We start from the raw sequence: 20760 nt of genomic DNA on the forward strand, positions 1-20760 counted from the left end.
GGGTGGGAGAATAGGTGTTAGAAAGAGTGTATACGATTTTTTTTTTTTTTTTGTATTTCACATAGAACTTATTTTGCTTAGCTTCAAAGGCAATTTCTATTAAAAGGAAAACTTCTCAAGGAGACAAGTTGTATAGCCTTAGACAGATTGATCCCCTCTGGGAAGCGAGTCATGACATCAATTCCAATTTTGACCCATCTCCCTATATGTAAGAAATCTGCTAGTATGGAGGGCTGAGCCAGCTGTCCAATCATCTGGTTCAACTGAGGGAAAAACTCTTAGTACCCATCAGTCCAAAGACTGAGAGAAATGTTGAGTTCCAACCATTGTCATTTTAGTATCTGATTGTTCCTTTCTCTATTTTTTGTGTTGGCCTTTCTGCTATATCAGAGTGTGACTGTATAGCTCAGTGCATGTGTGATAAATGCTCTTTGGTGCCAACTGGCAGAGAGGTCAAAGTAATTCACAAGAAACTCCTGCCTCAGACCTGACAAACTCATCACAGCTAATGCACTGATTTTTTATTATATTTATCCAGGAAGCATAGCAGTGAGATCTCTACTGAAAGCTTGTAAATTATTGTTACTCCTGATCACTGCAAGAGGTGTGTATGAGTCCTATTGAAGGAGTCATGTAAGTATATGCAAAATTATGCCCATATGGTATTGTCATGAAAGTGAGTCACCCCAATCAAAGGTCTTGTTGGGAATGGCCCATTCAAGTGGGAGGGAATTGTCACCCATCCCTTGCTAGCCAGTTATGTGGTGTGTTGCTGCATTGTCAATCTTTGCACCAGCCCAGAAAAGCCAATGGAAAACTATCAAAGACAAATTATAGACATCGAAACCCTGTGGAAGTGTAAACGACAATATGACAATGAGGAAATGGTCCTTTCTGTGAATATACACAAAAGACTGATTCATTTTATAACAGGGTGGAGAGAAACACTCTGGTTCCATTCACTAAGGAGATCACTAATGACCAGTGGTGCTTCAAGAAAGGCAGGGCCCTGGCTCCTAGGGACTAGCAGTCACTGCAATAGACTGTCACCTCACACTTCAATCTACTTAGGTAGGAAAGGTAACTATTAAAAAGTGTAGGTTGCATTTCGTGATTTTGTTTTGTTGGTAACAGTTGGTTTCCATCATTCACATTTGTTTGTTTAAATCTCTATCGGTTGTTAAAGAAATTTCCCTTTGTTCAATAACTGTGCTCAAGTGCTGTGTGTGATCCAGTAGCAGTGGGCTACAGTAAAACTGGTAACCTGGGATGTACCATTGCTTCGGGCAGAGAGAATCTGGGATTTTTCTGTGTCCTGGTCTACTCTAGGGGAGGGAATCAATCTAAGTTACGCAACTTCAGCTACATGAATAACGTAGCTGAAGTCGATGTACTTAGATCGACTTACCATGGTGTCTTTGTCATGGTGAGTCGACTGCTGCAGCTCCCCCGTAGACTCTTCCTGCGCCTCTCACCGAGCTGGAGTACAGTGGTCAACAGAAGAGTACTCGAGGATCAATTTACTGCATCTATACTAGATGTGATAGATCGCCCCCCCCCCGCTGGATCAATCGCTGCCCGCCAATTCGGCAGATAGTATAGACATACCCCGAGTATCTAGTGAATGGAGCTGGACTCCAGAGGGGGACACATTGAAGGAACTCAGGGGTTAAGGTGTCTTTATTGTCAACTGTCAAGGTTGCTGTAGCTCAGAGGAGGGTGCTTGACTGCCTGACAGGCTGGTGAGTTTGGTCACTAACATCCAGCTGCCAAATGCAAAAGTCCCTCTTCCTCGTGGCAAGTGGCCACCAGGAGATTCACAGCCCTCAGCACCCTGAGAAGGGTCACAATGTGCGTCTATGTTGATCCACACAGGGAAAGCTCCCTATAGCATAAAACTCTGCCCTATGAAATCATGGAACATGTGCTCTTCGCTCTGTGAAAGCACATAAAGAATCCAAGTGCTGGAGGGTAGGGTTTGGGTCCAGAGTGACCTAGACAAATTGGAGGATTGGGCCAAAAGAAATCTGATGAGGTTCAACAAGGACAAGTGCAGATTCCTCCACTTAGGATGGGAGAGTCCCATGCACCGCTACAGGCTGGGGACAGACTGGCTAAGTGGCAGTTCTGCAGAAAAGGACCTGGGGATTACAGTGGACAAGAAGCTGGATATGAGTCAATAATGTGCCCTTGTTGCCAGGAAGATTAACAGCATATTGGGCAGCATTAGTAGGAATGTTACCAGCAGATCGAAGGAAGTGATTATTCCCTTCTATTTGGCACTGATGTGGCCACATCTGGAGTACTGCATCCAGTCCCCCCTCCCCCCCCCCCCCCCCCGAAAGGATGTGGACAAATTGGAGAGTGTTCAGCAGAGGGCAACAAAAATTATTAGGAGACCTGGGCATATGATTTATGAAGAGAGGTGAGGGAACTGGAGTTATTTAGTCTGCAGAAGAGAAGAGTGAGGGGGGGATTTGATGGCAGCCTTCAACTACCTGAAGGGGGGTTCCAAAGAGAATGGAGCTCGGCCAGATGACAGAACAAGGAGCAATGGTCTCAAGTTGCAGTGGGGGAGGTCTAGGTTGGATATTAGGAAACACTTTTTCACTAGGGAGGGTGGTGAAGTATTGGAATGGGTTCCCTAGGGAGGTGGTGGAATCTCCATCCTTAGAGGTTTGTAAGACCCAGCTTGACAGAGCCCTGACTGGGATGATTTAGTTGGGGATTGATCCTGCTTTGAGTAGGGGGTTGGACTAGATACCTCCTGAAGTTTCTTTCAACCCTAATCTTCTATGATTCTAAGTAGCTGCAAGTGTCTCTTTGTGGTCACATCTGTAAAGACGCTAGGAATGAGCGACGGGATGGATCACTTCATGATTACGTGTTCTGTTAATTCCCTCTAAAGCATCTGGCTTTGACTGCTCTTGGGAGATAGGACACTTGGCAGGATGGACCGTTGGTCTGACCCAGTCTGGTTGTTCTTCTGTTTTATGTACAGAAATGAGGCTCTTACAAAGCAGAAATGGGGGAAGGGGCTCTAAATTTAAATCAGTGTTAGAGAGAAATATGTTAAAACACCGTGAGACTCGATGTACGGAAGAAATAACACGTGATCCCCATCTCCTTCCCCAAAGCCTTAGGTGGGGATTAGTTGCCAACAGCTGCAGCTGCTGCTCTGACGGGAGCGGTATGAGTTGTCTGCCTGTGGGTGCAGCCCACCAGCTGGTTCTCCTGGGGCAGACAGTGAGTTGCTGGGCAGGAATGGTGCATCAGCTGGAGTATGAAATATGAACAGGGATCTAAAGACTCTACACTGGCCTCCAGTGGGGGTTGAGGATGCTGAGGCAGTGGAATTTCAGCATCAGAGTCATCAAGATTCAAAGCTGCTTGCGGGTGGAGAAGAGGAGGATGACTCCACTGGATTTTTAGTGCATCCCCCTAACTACTCGCCCATGACAACCTGGCTTAGTCATTGCTCTGTGGTTCTCCTGTTGCTCATTCCTAGCTTCTGGAAAGCAATGGCGAGGGACACCATCCCTGCCCATCCTGGCTAATAGCCATCGATGAACCTATCCTCTGTGCACTTCTCTAGTTCTTTTTTGAACTCTGTTCTAGTCTTGGCTTTCACAACATCTTCTGCTAAAGAGTTCCGCAGGTTAACTGTGCGTTGTGCGAAGAAATATTTCGTTTCAAATCTGTAGCCTATTCATTTCATTTGGTGACTCCTCCTAGTTCTTGTATTATAACACTCCTTTCCTTGGTCCTCTGAAAGACAATATGTGAGCCCCCACTTCCCTGCCCCACCTCTCATGTCCAGGGAACAACAGGGATATAACAACACGGCAAACAACAAGGTTCAAAGTCAATGCAGCTGGAAGAAGTATCTGCTTTTCATTCCTTACATTCCTGTCCCACTGCATGGCCATTTCCTTTCCCTCCTTTCTGTTAAAAGCTTTTGTGTTTTGCACAGAAACATTATTTCCACAGGAGACACCCAGGAGTGGGGGCTGCATTCCTGTGCCAAACAGTCACTAGAAAGGAGGCAGACAAAGGCCTATAACATGAGGTGTCCATCGCTGTCAAAATATCATCTCCCTCCTTCAGCTCACTGGCAGCCTGAATTTCTTCCTTATCCTACCAGAGTCTTGTCTGGACTCAGCAATATCCAGCCCCTCTGTATATAGCGGGCAAAACCCACAAACCTTGTCTTTAAAACAAGCCGTCCCCTTGTTAGGGAAGATTTTTCTATGATTGAAGTTGAGCTTCAGTTCCCCTCTCCTCGAGGCAGGTTGGATGTGGGGCCAGCTCCCACTGAGATCGGTTTTCACCTTTACCCCCTAACTCTGCTCTCAGCTGTCAGGCGGCTTCCAGCCCATCCACCCTGCTTACTAGCTCCATGGTCACGTGTAACCCCCTTTGCCAGCACACGTAGCCTGCAGGAAAGCTGCTCCTGCCAGCTGTGTTGGTGGTATAGGGGGGGAGCATAGCTGCCTTCCAAACAGTTGACCTGGGTTTGATTCCTAGCCAATGCAATAATGGCTTTTCTCTTTTGTTGGTTCCTTGTCTGGAAGTGTTTTAATTTCAGTCACATTGTGTTACAATCACATTATCCATAGAATGAGACAATAAATGTGTCAAAGCCCAGCAGGTCACACAGGAGGGAGTAATACAAAGGGCTGGAATATGTCATCTGAGAAGACAGAACACTTGGAAACCTGCATCTCCCATCCCCTGGCTTCCGTGTGATGATTCCAGCTGCGTGAGCTGTTTGTACCATGTTCCTGCATGATGGGGAAATAAAGTTTTGAGTCAGTTTTTGCTCCTACAGATTCCTTTGCTGTTACAATTATGTTGATATGAACAAAAGGGAAGCAAAAAAACAACAAAAACCCCCACCAAACTTGCAATACAGTTAGGGAAAGAGAAGATCAGGGGTAAGCCAAACATTTCAAAATAAAAGTTAATGCTAAAATGGGAGCCGGGGGAGAGAGATCAGGTATGTGGAGAGCCCCTTGATATTTGAAACCTACAACTACCCAGCTTTCTGAACACCTGTGAGGAGCAAGATGGAGTTGGGACATCTTCAGTCATTGATTGTCTCTCTGTGTTCTCTGTCTCTTTCTTCTCCCCCCATTATTCTTCTCCAATGTCTACAGCATTCAGGAAAAGCCAGAGTTTCATAGATTCATAGACTCTAGGATAGGAAGGGACCTCGAGAGGTCATCGAGTCCAGTCCCCTGCCCTCATGGCAGGACCAAATACTGTCTAGACCATCCCTGATAGATATTTAAATATTTTACTGGCTGCAGCCACAAAGCGAGAAAAATTACACTTCTGGTTCAGAGGCAGTGCACACACGTAAGAATCAATGGGCTTTTAATTCCTTAGGTTCTGCCACCATATGCTGCTTCCATTTCATTTCAATCTTTTCCCAAGATTTCTCATTGTGCACAGCAACATTACACCCTTGGGAGGGAGTGGAGCAGAGGCTGCATTAATTTAACCTACAAAAACCAAACAAATAGAAATGTAGATTAGAAATGTACTCTCTAGGTTCCTCCAGCACAGGGGTTGGCAGCCTTTCAGAAGTGGTGTGCCAAGTCTTCATTTATTCACTCTAATTTAAGGTTTCGGGTGCCGGTAATACATTTTAATGTTTTTTAGAAGGTCTCTCTCTACAAGTCTATATATTATATAGCTAAATGAGTGTATTGTAAAATAAACAAGATTTTCAAAATGTTTAAGAAGCTTCATTTAAAATTAAATTAAAATGTTGATCTTATGCCGCTGGCCCGCTCAGCCTGCTGCTGGTCTGGGGTTCTGTTCACCTAGGCCGGCAGTGGGCTGAGTGGGGCCTGCGGCCAGGACCCCAGCTGGGAAGGGTCTGGCAGCCAGAACCCCAGACCGGCAGCGGGCTGTGCGGGGCCGGCAGCAGGGACCCAGACTGGCTGTGGGCTGAGCGGCTCAGCCCACTGCCGCTCAGGGGTTCCATCCTCCGGCTCCTGCCAGCTGGGATCCCGACTGCCGGACCCGCTCGACCCGCTGCTAGTGTGGGGTCCCGGCCTTGCCCACATATAGTTCTCCCTGGTTCTGGCCCATTGTCTTCCTCTCTCTTCACTGAGCTGAGGGTGGGAGTGGACCAAGCACAGGGCTGGGGGTGAAGGGTCTGGCCAGGAGCTAGAATGAGGGAGGGAGCTCAGGGTTGGGGCTGGAGGTTTGGGTGTGGGGGCACTTACCTGGGGAGCTCCCATTTGGCGTGAGGGGTGCAGGTGGGAATGTGTGCGGAGGGGTGCAGGAGCTCCCATTTGGTGCTTAGGTTGGGGGTGGGGATGTGCGGGGTGCAGGGGATGTGCGGGGTGCAAGAGTCAGGGCTGGGGGCATGTGAGGGGGTGCAGGTGTCAGAGTAGGGGGGCTGGGTAAGTGTGGGGGTGCCAGAGTCAGGGCTGGGGTCGTGGGAGGGTGGAGGGGTGAAGGAGTCAACAGAGGGCTGGGTGGTACAGGGCTCAGGGCAGGGGCCTGGGCTGGGTGTGGGGGTGCAAGGCTCAGGGCAGGGGCATGGGGGGGTCAGGGCTCCGGGCAGAGGGCTGAGTGACTGCCCCCCCGAACCTCCATCCCCGCACTGCTCCTTGTCCCGACTACCCCCTCCTGGGACCCCACTCCCTATCTAAGCCTCCCTGCCTGTGTCCCCTGACTGCCCCCCTAGGATCCTACCCCCTACCTGTCCCCTGACTGCCCCAACCCTTATCCACACCCCCACACCCAGACAGAACCTCCCGGACTCCCATGCCTATCTAACCGCTCCCCGCCCCCTGACAGGACCCCCAGAACTCTGGACCCATACACCCCCCAGCTCTCTGCCTGCCACAACCACTCTCCACACCCCTACCTCCTGACAGCCCCAGAACTCCCGACTCATCCAACCCCCAGCTCCTTGTTCCTGACCCCCAGAAACGCCCCCCACCCTAACTGTGCCCCCAGGACCCTCCTTGCTCCCTGTTCCCAGACTGCCCTGTCTCCTATCCACCCCCCCACACCCTAACAGACCCCGGGACTCCCATGCCCCATCCACCCCCGGTCCCTGACTGCCCTCCAGAGACCCCACCCCAACCACCCCCAGGATCCCACCCCCATCCAACCCACCCTGCTTCCTGTCCCCTGATTGCCCCCCGCGTACCCCAACCCCAGCCCCGGACCCCTTACCATGAGGCTTCCTGCTCATTCGGAGCCCGGCTGCCGCACGCAGCCCCGCCCCTCAAAGTGCTGCGCGCAAGGCGGCAGGGCGCTGGATGAGCGGGGAGCGTCTTTCACTTCCTGCAGAGCCAAACGCTGCCCCGCGGGAGTGCGGAGCCCCAGCCCCCAGAGCGCTGTGTGCGTGGCGGCAGGCTTCCAGGGGAAGGCAGAGGAGGGGCCGGCAAATTGCTGTGCTGGCAGGATTTTGAATGGCACACTGGAGTCCCGTCAGGCCCCAGCGTGCCATTAAAAGTTGGCTCGCGTGCCATCTTTGGCACGCCTGCCATCGGTTGCCGACCGCTGCTCCAGCCCAACCTTCTGCTGATGCACCTCAACGCACGGCTATAAAGGGTTTGAAGCTTTCATTGCTTAAGTTCCAGGACCCTGAGGGATTTCAGCTCCCCTTTGTCCAGAGGAAACCTTCACCCCACTCACAACCAGGTTCTTGTCCATGGGATCACTGTAGGGGGTCACCCCCCCCCCCCGATAAAAGATATATTGTAATTGGAAAAGGTTCAGAAAAGGGCAACAAAAATGATTAGGGGTATGGAGCAGCTTTCATATGATGAGTGATTAATAAGTCTGAGACTTTTCAGCTTGGAAAAGAGATGATAGAGTCTATAAAACAAGGATTGGGTTGGAGAAAGTAAACAAGGAAGTGTTATTTACTCCTCTAGACACAAGAGCTAGGGGTCACCAAATGAAATGAAGAGGCAGCAGGTTTAAACCAAACAAAAGGAAATATTTCTTCACATAACACGCAGTCAACCTGTGGAACCCTGGGGCATCTAGGATCGGCCACTGTAAGAAGATAGGATACTAGGCTAGATGGACCGTTGATCTGACCCAGTGTGGCCATTCTTATGTTGTGTACTTATGAACGGGGGTGTATGAGCAGCCAGGGCCCTCTGTGGAGCTGCTCTTCTCCTTCTATGCTCTCCTGTTTCATTGACTCCAGCCTTTTTTTCTATTCAGCATCACTGTAAACAAGCTGCCCTCACCTCCTGTCCCCTCCAAGGATCAGTTTCCCCGTCTTGTGTAAATCACTGACCTCTCTCAGCACTGACTGCCCCTCCATGTCCTTGTCCCTCCCTCTGTGCTGATGGGACCCTTCTCTCCAGTCCTTCCTCATCAAGCAGCTCAGTGGATGGGAATCTTAGAGTCACCCTGGTGCTTTAGGAGCAGAAACCCCCCCCGAGCTTCCATGCAATTGGCACTTTGCCATCACTGCTCAGGACTGTAACTTGTGCAGGGAGACTGGCTGGGCCACATGCCAGCTGGGCCTGAGCAAAGCAGCAGGGGTGAAAGGCAAATGTGGGGAGTGAACCCAGGGCCTTATACATGCGAAGCAGGCACTGTACCACTGAGCCACATCCCCAAACAGGCCTTCTTTGCTGACTGTTACACTCAGAGCCTGCCTCTTTCCAACGCATCCAGTGGCTTATACGCTTCATGGGAAACCTTTTCCCCCCAGTCATGCTCTCGTGCAGGTTGCTGGTTCTTAGGGGTCACTTTGCAGCAGGGCCAGTTTTGATGTGTGGGGCGGAGAGAGTGTGCGCGCCCTGGACTCAAGGTTAGCTCAAAAAAAAAAAAAAAAAGGCAAGGGAAAAACTGCTGGCTGGGAGCTAAATATGCAGGACAATGGGTTGGGATTCTTCTATGCTCAGATTTGTTATGGAGCTGGCAGTCTCCCAAATGATGGTCTGTTCCTTCCCTCAAAATGCCGGCTAACCCTCTCCTTTTCAATTTAAAGCTTCATGAAAGGAAAAAAATAATGAGGAAGAAAGCATAGAAGCTATGGATGTAGTTAAGAAAGGACTTGGAGTGATAAAAGACCAAAGGAAGGAAAGTATCAATGTTTCTGCCTGGTTTTAAACCAGGGATCTTTTGCATGTTAGGCAAATGTGATAACCACTACACTACAGAAACCAGCTGCTGTCAATTTTGGGGCCCTTTTCTAAGACTTTCTCAGTAACTGCTACACCAGCTGATTTGCCTTTGAAGAACAGGGAAACAAAGGGCATCAAGAACTTATGTTTTTTGGATGAGCCAAGAAAAGGGAGCAGCATTGTCCCCCTCGGGTAGCCCCTGTTCAATTCCAGGTCAGAAAGCAAAACTCTTCTGCAAGAATATCCAAAAAATATTGTGTTTCACTTCACTTCATAAGTACAGTTGTGTGGCAATTAAATGATGACTCTAAAGTTTCATAAAAGCAAAGAACATTAAACAAAATAGTGTGGGAAATACGGATGTATCTGAGAAAATGGCTTGGAATGAAGGAAGACAAAAATTGATGGGTCGAGAGAACAGGCCCTGTTTCCCCCTGGTTTGGAGCTTCTCTCACAACTACTGGAATAGCAAAGCTAAGCAAATGGGGTTCTATTGTTGCACAGGAGATTCAAGTGAGGCTATTTTCTCCAGATAGAATTAAATGGTCATGTCAGGAGTGGGATTTGAAACCACATCTCTATGCAGAGACCAGAACACCCAAGAGATAGGGAAAAAAAGAGTCTTAAAACTGGCACTTTAGACCAGTCCACCATCCTGCTGCTACAAAAAACATGACTTATCAACCTTAGTTTTCATTAATAATTGATGAACTCTTTAGGGAGGTCGAGATGGCACATCTCTTTCAACTCCTAGAGACCTTCTACAGCACAGCTGAATTTTAGACACACTCACCCGCACCTAAAGTTACACATTTCCTGAAGCTCCATGAGTTCTGTGGTGTAATCTCCCTGCTCGCATTTTAAGTGAACAAAAGATGGGTGCTGGCATTTTGAGACAGTAATGGTGAACCTCAAAATCCTGCCCTGTGGGCTGGAAAGTTAAGCAACCAGCACCCACAACCTCTACCATGATAGCATCCTGTCTGGCAACAACTCACTGATCAATAGCTGGGGTGTGAAATCCTCATTTCTTTGTTGTTCTATCACTGTAGTCCCCATTTTCCTATTGCTTGTCTGTATAATCTCTGTCTGGTGCTGTGATTCTTTCTGTCTGCTGTATAATTAATTTGTTGAGTGTAAACCAATTAAGGTGGTGGGGTATGATTGGTTAGATAATCATGTTACAATATGTTAGGATTGGTTAGTTACATTTCAGTAAAATGATTGGCTAAGGTATAGCTAAGCAGAACTCAAGTTTTACTATATAGTCTGCAGTCAGTCAGGAAGTAAGGGGGCGGATGGGGATGCAGATGGGAAACTGGAATTATGTTTTGCTAAGGGGGGGAATAGGAACAGGGAATGGGAACAGGGGCACAGGCAAGGCTCTCTGGTGTCAGAGCTGGGAAGGGGGATACTGAGGAAGGAAATTGGAATCATTGCTTGCTGGAAGTTTACCCCAATAAACATTGAATTGTTTTCACCTTTGAACTTCGTGCATTGCTGCTCTCTGGTCACGCGAGAAGGACCAGGGAATGGGAGGGTGTTGGGATAAACCCTCTAACAAGTACGTCTATCAGGGTGTGAAAAACCCCAGAACCAGTATAATTAAGCTGACCTAAGCCATGGTTAGTTAGTGTTAAATGAAAGTAAAGATTGTTCTGTCAACATAGCTATTACAGGGATGGAAAACCCCTCTTGTCACTGTAGCAACTGTCTTCTCCACAGTGCTATGGCAGCATTTTAAGTGTAGACAGCCTCAGAGCAAGACCGATTTGGCTCTGTGGATGCTCAGGCACTAAGACAACAGTAATGACAATATACTAATGCATCTGTAGCTGGCAGGATTTGAACCTGCGTGGAGAGACCCCAGTCAATTTCTAGTCCATTGCATTAACCAGGGGTAGTTGATTATTTTATCAAGAGCCAAATTTCTTGGTCAAGGTCTAGTCAACGTCTAGACACCAGAGAAAATAATAAGAAGTATATAGAAAGATTTTGCAGTCACTATGGGCATAACTATGACGATTATTTCGTGTTTCACTCTATATATTTGGCACCACTGCCTTTCCCTTTAGTCTTATAGTTTACCAAGGGTAAAACTAAATCTCTCTTCAGATACAAGGGAGTGTTTATGTTCATTCCTGCGAGCTACACAGGGGTTTGATGTAGCTGCTTTCAATCCTCCAGCTCTGCCGGGACAAGTAACATTTCAAGGTGTCACTGAACTGAAGAGGGGAGATCATTATTTGACAAGTTACGCCTCCTCTTAAAAGTGTTTGTCTGGCTGGCAGCCCTGGTTCCCAGGTCTCTCCTGAGGGAAGAAAGTTTCTGTGCAAAATACTAAAACTTTTAACAGAGAGGAGGGAAAGGCGATGGCCACATGATGGGGCCAGTATGTACGACAACATGGTTCTTTTCTGTGGGATGACTCTGAACACTGACTGATCTCCACTCCCTTGGATTTGAAAAGATGTTTAGTTTTGCACTTGGGAACCTGTAAGGCTGAAGCAATTTTATGGATGGTGACACTACGATTGAAGGGTTATTTAATGTTGTAAAAATTGTTAAAAACACTTAGCTTAAACTGGAACTGCCTGTTATTAAAGGCTGGTTTCCCCACATCAGTTCCATAAGCTCTGCTAGAAACACCCTGGGTTCTCTCCTGCCTCGGTGGGAACTGGAGGGAATCGTCCCCTGCTGCCCTTGGCTCCAGGCTGTTTTTTCTGGGGAGGGGATGTGGAATTGATTTGTTTGCTGTTGAGAAGGGAGCCAGGCCAGTTCTCAGGGAATGAGAACTCCCAGCATCTTCCCAGCCCAACCCAGGCTGCTGCCCTGTCCCAGCCTCTGTTCCCCTGGGGGCCCTGCGTGTTTGACTCTAGAGCAGGCTGGGAGCAGCAGCTGAGGCAGAGGACAGCCTGGGCCGGGCAGATGCTAGGAGCAGAGCACCAGAGGCCTCTACTGGCTCCCTCCCCAGCAGCAAACAATCAGTCCCCACCCGCACCCTGGGACAGCAGCCTGGAGCCAAGGGCAGTGCCCAGTGGGGGTTTCTCCATCTTGGAAGAGAAGATTCAAGGTCTGGAGAAACGAATAACAACCCTGCGTTCCATAAAAGAAAATGAGGATTTCCTGGATAGACGTCAGGATCAGCTGCAGCGGGCACAATTTTCTGAAGATTCAGAGCAGGCTACGCAGCGGGGACAGAAGGCCAGCGAGGATAAGTGGTGGCATGTGACTTCCAGAAGGGGAAAGAGTACCAGAAACATCCATGTACCAGAAACACAGATACAGGTGAGCAACCGTTTTCATGTTCTCTCCACAGGTACTAGTGCAGAGAGTGGAGTGGAGGATACATCTGAGGGAACAGAGCAGAAGGAGACTCCACTGATTGGAAGGCATGAGATGCACCGTCCTAGGGATGGGGGTTCCACGACCACCACTCCCAAGAGGAGGAGGAGGAGGGTGGTGGTGGTCGGGGACTCTCTCCTCAGGGGGACTGAGTCATCTATCTGCCGCCCTGACCGGGAGAACCGAGAGGTGTGCTGCTTGCCGGGGCTAGGATTCACGATGTGACAGAGAGACTGCCGAGACTCATCAAGCCCTCGGATCGCTACCCCTTCCTGCTTCTCCACGTGGGCACAAATGATACTGCCAAGAATGACCTTGAGCGTATCACTGCAGACTACGTGGCTCTGGGAAGAAGGATAAAGGAGTTTGAGGCGCAAGTGTTGTTCTCGTCTATCCTCCCTGTGGCAGGAAAAGGCCAGGGTAGAGACCGGCGAATCGTGGAAATCAACAAATGGCTACGCAGATGGTGTCGGAGAGAAGGGTTTGGATTCTTTGACAATGGGATGGTCTTCCAAGAAGAAGGATTGCTAGGCAGAGAGGGGCTCCACCTCACGAAGAGAGGGAAGAGCATCTTTGCAAGCAGGCTGGCTAACCTAGTGAGGAGGGCTTTAAACTAGGTTCACCGGGGGAAGGAGACCAAAGCCCCGAGGTAAGTGGGGATGTGGGATACTGGGAGGAAGCACAAGCAGGAGATTACAAGAGGGGAGGACTCCTCTCTCAGACCGAGAAAGCGGGACAATCAGCGGGTTATCTTAAGTGCCTATACACTAATGCAAGAAGCCTGGGGAACAAGCAGGGAGAACTAGAAGTCCTGGCACAGTCAGGGAATTATGATGTAATTGGAATAACAGAGACTTGGTGGGATAAGTCACATGATTGGAGTACTGTCATGGATGGATATAAACTGTTCAGGAAGGACAGGCAGGGCAGAAAAGGTGGGGGAGTTGCGTTGTACGTAAGAGAGCAGTATGACTGCTCAGAGCTCCAGTATGAAACTGCAGAAAAACCTGAGTGTCTCTGGATTAAATTTAGAAGTATGAACAACAAGGGTAATGTCGTGGTGGGAGTCTGCTACAGACCACCGGACCAGGGGGATGAGGTGGACGAGGCTTTCTTCCAGCAACTAACAGAAGTTGCTAGATCACAGGCTCTGGTTCTCATGGGTGACTTTAATCACCCCGATATCTGCTGGGAGAGCAATACAGCAGTGCACAGACAATCTAGGAAGTTTCTGGAAAGTGTAGGGGACAATTTCCTGGTGCAAGTGCTGGAGGAACCAACTAGGGGAAAAGCTCTTCTTGACCTGCTGCTCACAAACAGGGAAGAAATAGTAGAGGAAGCAATAGTGGATGGGAACCTGGGAGGCAGTGACCATGAGATGGTCGAATTCAGGATCCTGACACAAGGAAAAAGGGAAAGCAGTAAAACAGAGACCCTGGACTTCAGAAAAGCAGACTTCAACTCCCTCAGGGAACTGATGGGCAAGGTCCCCTGGGAGAATAACATGATGGGGAAAGGAGTTGAGGAAAGCTGGCTGTATTTCAAAGAAACCTTATTGAGGTTGCAGGAACAAACCATCCCGATGTGTAGGAAGAAAAGTAAATATGGCAGGCGACCAGCTTGGCTTAACAGTGAAATCCTTGCTCGTCTTAAACACAAAAGAACAGCTTACAAGAAGTGGAAGATTGGACAAATAACCAGGGAGGAGTATAAAAGTATTGTTCAGGCATGCAGGTGTGAAATCAGGAAGGCCAAATCACACTTGGAGTTGCAGCTAGCCGGAGATGTTAGGAGTAACAAGAAGGGTTTCTTTAGGTATGTTAGCAACAGGAAGAAAGTCAAGGAAAGTGTGGGCCCTTTGCTGAATGAGGGAGGGAACCTAATGACAGAGGATGTGGAGAAAGCTAGTGTACTCAATGCTTTTTTTGCCTCTGTCTTCACAGACAAGGTCAGCTCCCAGACAGCTGCAATCTGCAGCACGGTATGGGGAGGAGGTGACCAGCTCTCTGTGGAGAAAGAAGTAGTTCGGGGCTATTTAGGAAAGCTGGACGAGCACAAGTCCATGGGGCTGGATGCGCTGCATCCGAGGGTGCTAAAGGAGTTGGCCAATGAGATTGCAGAGCCATTGGCCATTATCTTTGAAAAATCATGGCGATCGGGGGAGGTCCCGGATGACTGGAAAAAAGCTAATGTAGTGCCCATCTTTAAAAAAGGGAAGAAGGAAGATCCAGGGAACTACAGGCCAGTCAGTCTCACCTCAGTCCCTAGAAAAATCATGGAACAGGTCCTCAAGGAATCAATCCTGAACCACTTAAAGGAGGGGAAAGTGATCAGGAACAGTCAGCATGGATTCACCAAGGGCAAGTCATGCCTGACTAACCTAATTGCCTTCTATGATGAGATAACCGGCTCTGTGGATGAGGGGAAAGGAGTGGATGTACTATTTCTGGATTTTAGCAAATCTTTTGATACAGTCTCCCACAGTATTCTTGCCAGCAAGTTAAAGAAGTCTGGGCTGGATGAATGGACGGTAAGGTGGATAGAAAACTGGCTAGATGGTCTGGCTCAACGGGTAGTGATCAATGGTTCCATGTCTAGTTGGCAGCCGGTATCAAGTGGAGTGCCCCAAGGGTCGGTGCTGGGGCCGGTTTTGTTCAATATCTTCATTAACGATCTGGAGGATGGTGTGGACTGCACCCTTAGCAAGTTTGCAGATGACACTAAACTGGGAGGAGTGGTTGATACGCTGGAGGGTAGGGATAGGATACAGAGGGACCTAGACAAATTAGAGGATTGGGCCAAAAGAAATGTGATGAGGTTCAACAAGGACAAGTGCAGAGTCCTGCACTTAGGACGGAAGAATCCCATGCACTGCTACAGACTAGGGACCGAATGGCTGGGTAGCAGTTCTGCAGAAAAGGACCTAGGGGTTACGGTGGACGAAAAGCTGAATATGAGTCAACAGTGTGCCCTTGTTGCCAAGAAGGCTACTGGCATTTTGGGTTGTATAAGTAGGGGCATTTCCAGCAGATCAAGGGATGTGATCATTCCCCTCTACTCAGCACTGGTGAGGCCTCATTTGGAATACTGTGTCCAGTTTTGGGCCCCACACTACAAGAAGGATGTGGATAAATTGGAGAGAGTCCAGCGGAGGGCAACAAAAATGATTAGGGGGCTGGAGCACATGACTTATGAGGAGAGGCTGAGGGAACTGGGATTGTTTAGTTTGCAGAAGAGAAGAATGAGGGGGGATTTGATAGCTGCTTTCAACTACCTGAAAGGGGGTTCCAAAGAGGATGGATCTAGACTGTTCTCAGTGGTAGAAGATGACAGAACAAGGAGTAATGGTCTCAAGTTGCAGAGGGGGAGATTTAGGTTGGATATTAGGAAAAACTTTTTCACTAGTAGGGTGGTGAAGAACTGGAATGGGTTACCTAGGGAGGTAGTGGAATCTCCTTCCTTAGAGGTTTTTAAGGTCAGGCTTGAAAAGCCCTGGCTGGGATGATTTAGTTGGGTTTGGTCCTGCTTTGAGCAGGGGGTTGAACTAGATGACCTCCTGAGGTCCCTTCCAACCCTGAGATTCTATGATTCTCTTTTTCCTATTCCTGGGGTGAGCAAGGACCTGGGGGTGTTTCTAGCAGGGCAGTTGGAACTGAATTGGGGAACCAGCTTTTAATAACAGGCAGCTCAACTTCAGACTAATTTTGTTACAATTTTCTTTATAATGTAAAATAATTCAAAAGTAAACGGGCAGGAATGACTGGAACTCTTTTCTCCCGTTCATAGAAAAAAATGTCTTTTTGGCTTTTCATAATACGGGAGTCAGGTTCATTCACTGTTCAGAAGCAACGTGCTCAGAAGCCTATTGCGTTTCATTTCTTAGGTTCTGCTGCCATCGTGTGACCATTTGCTTCCCCTCCTTTCTGTCCAAAGCGCAGAGCCCAGTTCCTCCAGGGAGAGAAGGACATCTTTCTTCTTTCCTTCCTCAACAGCCCCCTTCCCTGGAGAGCCCTTTGCTGGGGTCTGGGTGGGGAACAGCCGTTTCTGAGGATTAATTTCACACCATATTTGGTGTTGATATATAGATTTTACAGCCTGATTAGATCATTAGGTACCTCTGCTCTGACCTGATTCAGAACAGAGTCCAGAGAACTTTATCCAGTGACTCCTACAACCACCCCAAGATCTTCTGGCTGAACGAGGAGGGTTCATTCAGAAAGTCATCGTGTTTGGATGTAAAGGTGGGAAATGATGGGGAAATTGGTCCCTCTTTCAAGTTTAAATGTTGTAACTTGTACATCTAGACCAGGGTGGCCAACCTGAGCCTGAGAAGGAGCCAGAATTTCCCAATGTAACTGCCAAATGTGCACCTTTGTATGCAACTGCTGAGTCAGTTGTGAACCTTCCCATCATTATCATTATCCCTTTGAAGTGATGATGGTGATGGACACTTGGCTCGATATCCCAGTGTGCCCTGGACGTCTACAGGCTGCATTAGCCAATCCAACCATTCGGCACTTGCAGATGGGCACCTCTGTATTGTGCCTGAGTCTTGTACAGCTATGAAAGTCTGATAGATGCCAATATTTTCCCATCTTTTTAACCTGCACTAATACCAGGCCAGGCCAGGGCTGGGAAGAGAGAGAGAGAGCAGCATTTCCCCAATTGTTTCCTGCTCGCTTTTTCTTGACTAGCTTCACCTCTGCACCAACTTGCACTTTTCCTATGTGAGCCTGGCTAGCTCAGTTGGCAGAGCATCAGACTTTTAATCTGAGGGTCCAGGGTTCAAGTCCCTGGTCAGGTGATAAATGTCTCAATATGATTGAAAAATCTGACTTTCTGGAGTCTTCTTTGGTGTTACTCTTTCTCTTCAGGATTTTCCTTTCCTAAGAAGGGCCTTTGTGTGTGGGGGATTGAAGGAACAACTCCTTGACATTCCCTCTGTCCTTGCAGCCCGGAGGAATAAAGGCCTCTGGGCATATAGCATGTTCCTTCCCTGCACACACACACACAGAATATCCCTAACAAATTAGAATCACCTGCTGCCTTCCCCTGTCCTGCTGGATCCCCAAATGAAGATGCTCTTCAGCCTAAACCCATGTCCCCTCTTTTCCCAGTGCCCCTCAGACCCAACCCTCAGTCCCTCCTATGCTCACTGCTCCTCACTCCCAACCAGAGCCTGCTCCTCTTCACCCTTCTCCTCTGTCCCAACCCACGGCCCCCTCCTATTCCCAGTGCCCCTCAATCCCAACCCACAGGCCCCCCCTCCTCACGCTGCTCCTCAATCCCAACTCACAGCTCCCTCCTTCCCTCCAGCAGCAGGTGCTTCAGACCCCCTCAGGAAGATTTTCTTGCAAGGTTTCATGTATGAGTCTGCATGTGGATTTTACAGTATGTTGGAAATAGGTTGGGTTGCTTGCCGAAATGATCACTGGTGGCTGGTGTTGGATTCCCAGTCTCCAGGTTATTGGGGCAGGAGAAACAAAGGGTTGATATCCTTGATGTCTGAATCAAGGACTCAACCCTGGGTGCAAACTAAATGAGCTGCCCACAGATTCTGGAAGCCATAATGAGCATTTGGTGCCAGAGCTCAGACCTGTCCCTGTCCCAGAAGGAGGGGGTCATCTGCGTGGGGCTTGAACCACTGACCTATCAGCTCTTAACTCCCAAACTTTCAGTAACTCTATTATCAGTGCCAGTGAGTGTAATTTAAACCATAAGAAAAACCTCACTGGGCTACACCAAAGGTCCATCTAGCTCTGTATTTGTCTTCTGACAGTAGCCAATACCAGGTGCTCTAAAAGCATCTCAACAAGGCACCACTGGGAGTTGAATCCAGCATCTCCTGTCTACAAAACAGGTACTTTAACCAGCTAAACCATGGTGCCTGCCTGTGGTTAAAGTACAGTGTCTGCTCACACCTGACTCCCTGCATCCCCACCTGGGCCCCACAAAGCAGAGCAGCAGGTGAGGTTTTACTTGCTAGCTGTGTGTGTGTGTGAATCTCTGGCCAGGTCTGCACTACAAAGTTATTTCAGCAGAATTATATTGCTCAGGTGTGTGAAAAACACACTATGCTCCCTCGGTTGGCACTGCAATGCCACATCTGGTGACAAAACTGCCCTGTTTTGGTGACCAAATAAAACCATTTCGATGAGCTTTTTGCAGCAAACTTAAAGTGACAGAGTGTCAGTGTAGACGCTGCTGTTCATTATATCACCATAACTGGCCTCCTCCAGTATCCCACAATGCCCGCCGTGAACTCGCCTGCCCTGCATTCCTGCTACAGAGCCATGGGCCCCTCCCCTTTCATTGCTCTGGGAAGTTCTGAGCCTGCTGCTCTGCTGCGGCAGACAGGAGCAAATCACTGCCATGGATGCTGCTCTCTCCCACCCTGCAAACACAGAACAGGGTAGTGGGAACTTCCTTACATGGGGGGCACCGGCATCCGAACTGTGACACCCCCAGGACACCCCTTCCCTAGAGGAGGCTCTTACCTTCTAAACAGGGACGTCTGTTTTCTAGTAAAATCACTAAAAGGGAAGGAGAAAACTCGAAAGAGGTTCCTCCTGGCGCTCACGTACGTGAACCCGAATACTCTCTCAGTCCTCAAAGAGAGACCTGGAGAAGGAGACTTGCTGAAGCAAAGCCACAGGGGTCTCTGAGGTTTCCCTGGCCCCTCGCCCCTGTCCTGCCTGGCTGATGTCAGCATCTCTCTGTGAGGTCACCACCTCCCCACCACCTTGGACCAATAGTCTGAGGTCCTGCAAAAGGCCTTTGTGATGTCACTGCCTGTCACGGACTCACAGATCCTGCCCACTCTTGGCCCCGTGTGGTCCGTGGGGGGTGCCCCTTTCAGTGCAACAACCCTTCTTGGGGTCCACTCTCTCTCGGGGTCAGGCCCCTCCACCTCCTGGAGCCGCACCTCTCTGAGCCTTAGCACGTATGTCTCTCGCCGTGGGCCCCCTCAGGGAGTCCATGCGCGCTTGACCTCCTGGGCCTCCTCACCCCCGAAGGGGTTGATGCCCCCTGTTCTCTAGACCGGAGTGACTCTCAGCCAGCATAAAACAGGAGGGTTTATTGAGAGTTGAACACAGCACAGGAAACTCTCAGGGCCTCAGGCCTGGCCTCTCACAATAACAGCACATCCCAGTCCCCCTGCAGCCAGGTGGGCTCTGCCGGCTTCCCCTCGCCAGCCCCGAGCCCCCCACTTCCCACTGGGCCTCCGATATCCCCGGCCCCAGGCCTCACCTCTGTCCATTGTCTTTTCTCCAGGTAAACAGGGTTGCCTGGGCCTCCTCTCCTCTCCACCCTCCTCTGGCTGGAACAGGTTGGTCACTGGGTCCTCTCTCTGCAGCCCATTGTCCCCCACTGGCCAGAACTGGCTGTGACTCCTGAGCTGGGTCTCCGGGTCACCAGGTCACCAGTCGCTGGGGTCTCCATGCTACAGGCCATCAGCCAGGGTCCCAAGTCCCTCTCCGATCCTCTGTAACAACAAACTCCCTCTCCCCTCACCTCGTTAAACCAGTAACACCCGGGGACACTGAGTCCCGCTCCCTGTGCATGCAAACCACCAACACAGAAAACCCCAAGAAAATCCTCCACTTCGTCACAGAGCCCAGCACACCTTTCCTCCTCTGGGCACCTAGAGCAGAGGCGGCTGGCGCTGACGGCTCCAAGGGAAGGCTTAAAAGCCACAGAACAATTGAGGTCAGGGCCAGAGGAGGGCAGGACCATGCCTATGTGTGGCCTTCTGACAGGCACAAAAGCACCCAGCCAGGCTGCTCCCTGCCATGCCAAACACCCACTGAAGGCCACCGGCAGACCAGCATGTGGGGCGGCTGTTGATGCTCTGTGGCCATTATCGAAGATGGTAGGAAAGCAGGGCCAGTCCCCCCGGTGGGGCCTCTTACCGTTCCCACTCTCTGTGCTGACTTTTGCCGTGGGGCAGGAGATTTTACCCCAAGAGGCTTTTCCCCAGCTGGCAAGAAGCAGAGAAACACCCAGGCTCCATGTAGCAAACCCCCTCAAGCACAGGGACAGGCGCACACTTGGAAGACGGAAACTGCTCCACACTCTAGCCTGGGCAGCTGCCCAGTTTCTTTGGCAAGTCAGGAAGGGCAAAGGCGAGACTGGAAGCACCTGGGGCTCATGCCCCAGCCTTTGTGACACCCAACCCCCAACTCCTTCCTGGGGCTCTAGCTGAAGCCAGAGCATTGGCCTGAGTGGTCAAGAAGAGTTTCCAGCCCTGAAGGGAGCAGGACTTGCAGCACAAAGGTAAAACTGCACAGGC

At 49.6% G+C, this 20760-nt stretch overlaps 1 protein-coding gene and 2 non-coding genes across 3 annotated transcripts in view; 1 reads left to right on the forward strand and 2 right to left on the reverse strand.

Annotated features, from left to right (window-relative positions):
- Positions 1-20760, reverse strand: part of LOC120375474 (zinc finger protein 850-like) — a gene marked incomplete at its 5' end in the record, with an annotated part of 271416 nt that overhangs the window by 149656 nt on the left and 101000 nt on the right. The window lies entirely within an intron of this gene.
- TRNAV-AAC lies at positions 9090-9162 on the reverse strand. Its single transcript has one exon. It is a non-coding gene; the product is annotated as a tRNA-Val (tRNA).
- On the forward strand, positions 17199-17271 carry TRNAK-UUU. Its single transcript has one exon. It is a non-coding gene; the product is annotated as a tRNA-Lys (tRNA).

The sequence above is a fragment of the Mauremys reevesii genome, linkage group 12, assembly GCF_016161935.1.
Source record: "Mauremys reevesii isolate NIE-2019 linkage group 12, ASM1616193v1, whole genome shotgun sequence".
In the NCBI taxonomy this organism is placed as follows: domain Eukaryota; kingdom Metazoa; phylum Chordata; order Testudines; family Geoemydidae; genus Mauremys; species Mauremys reevesii.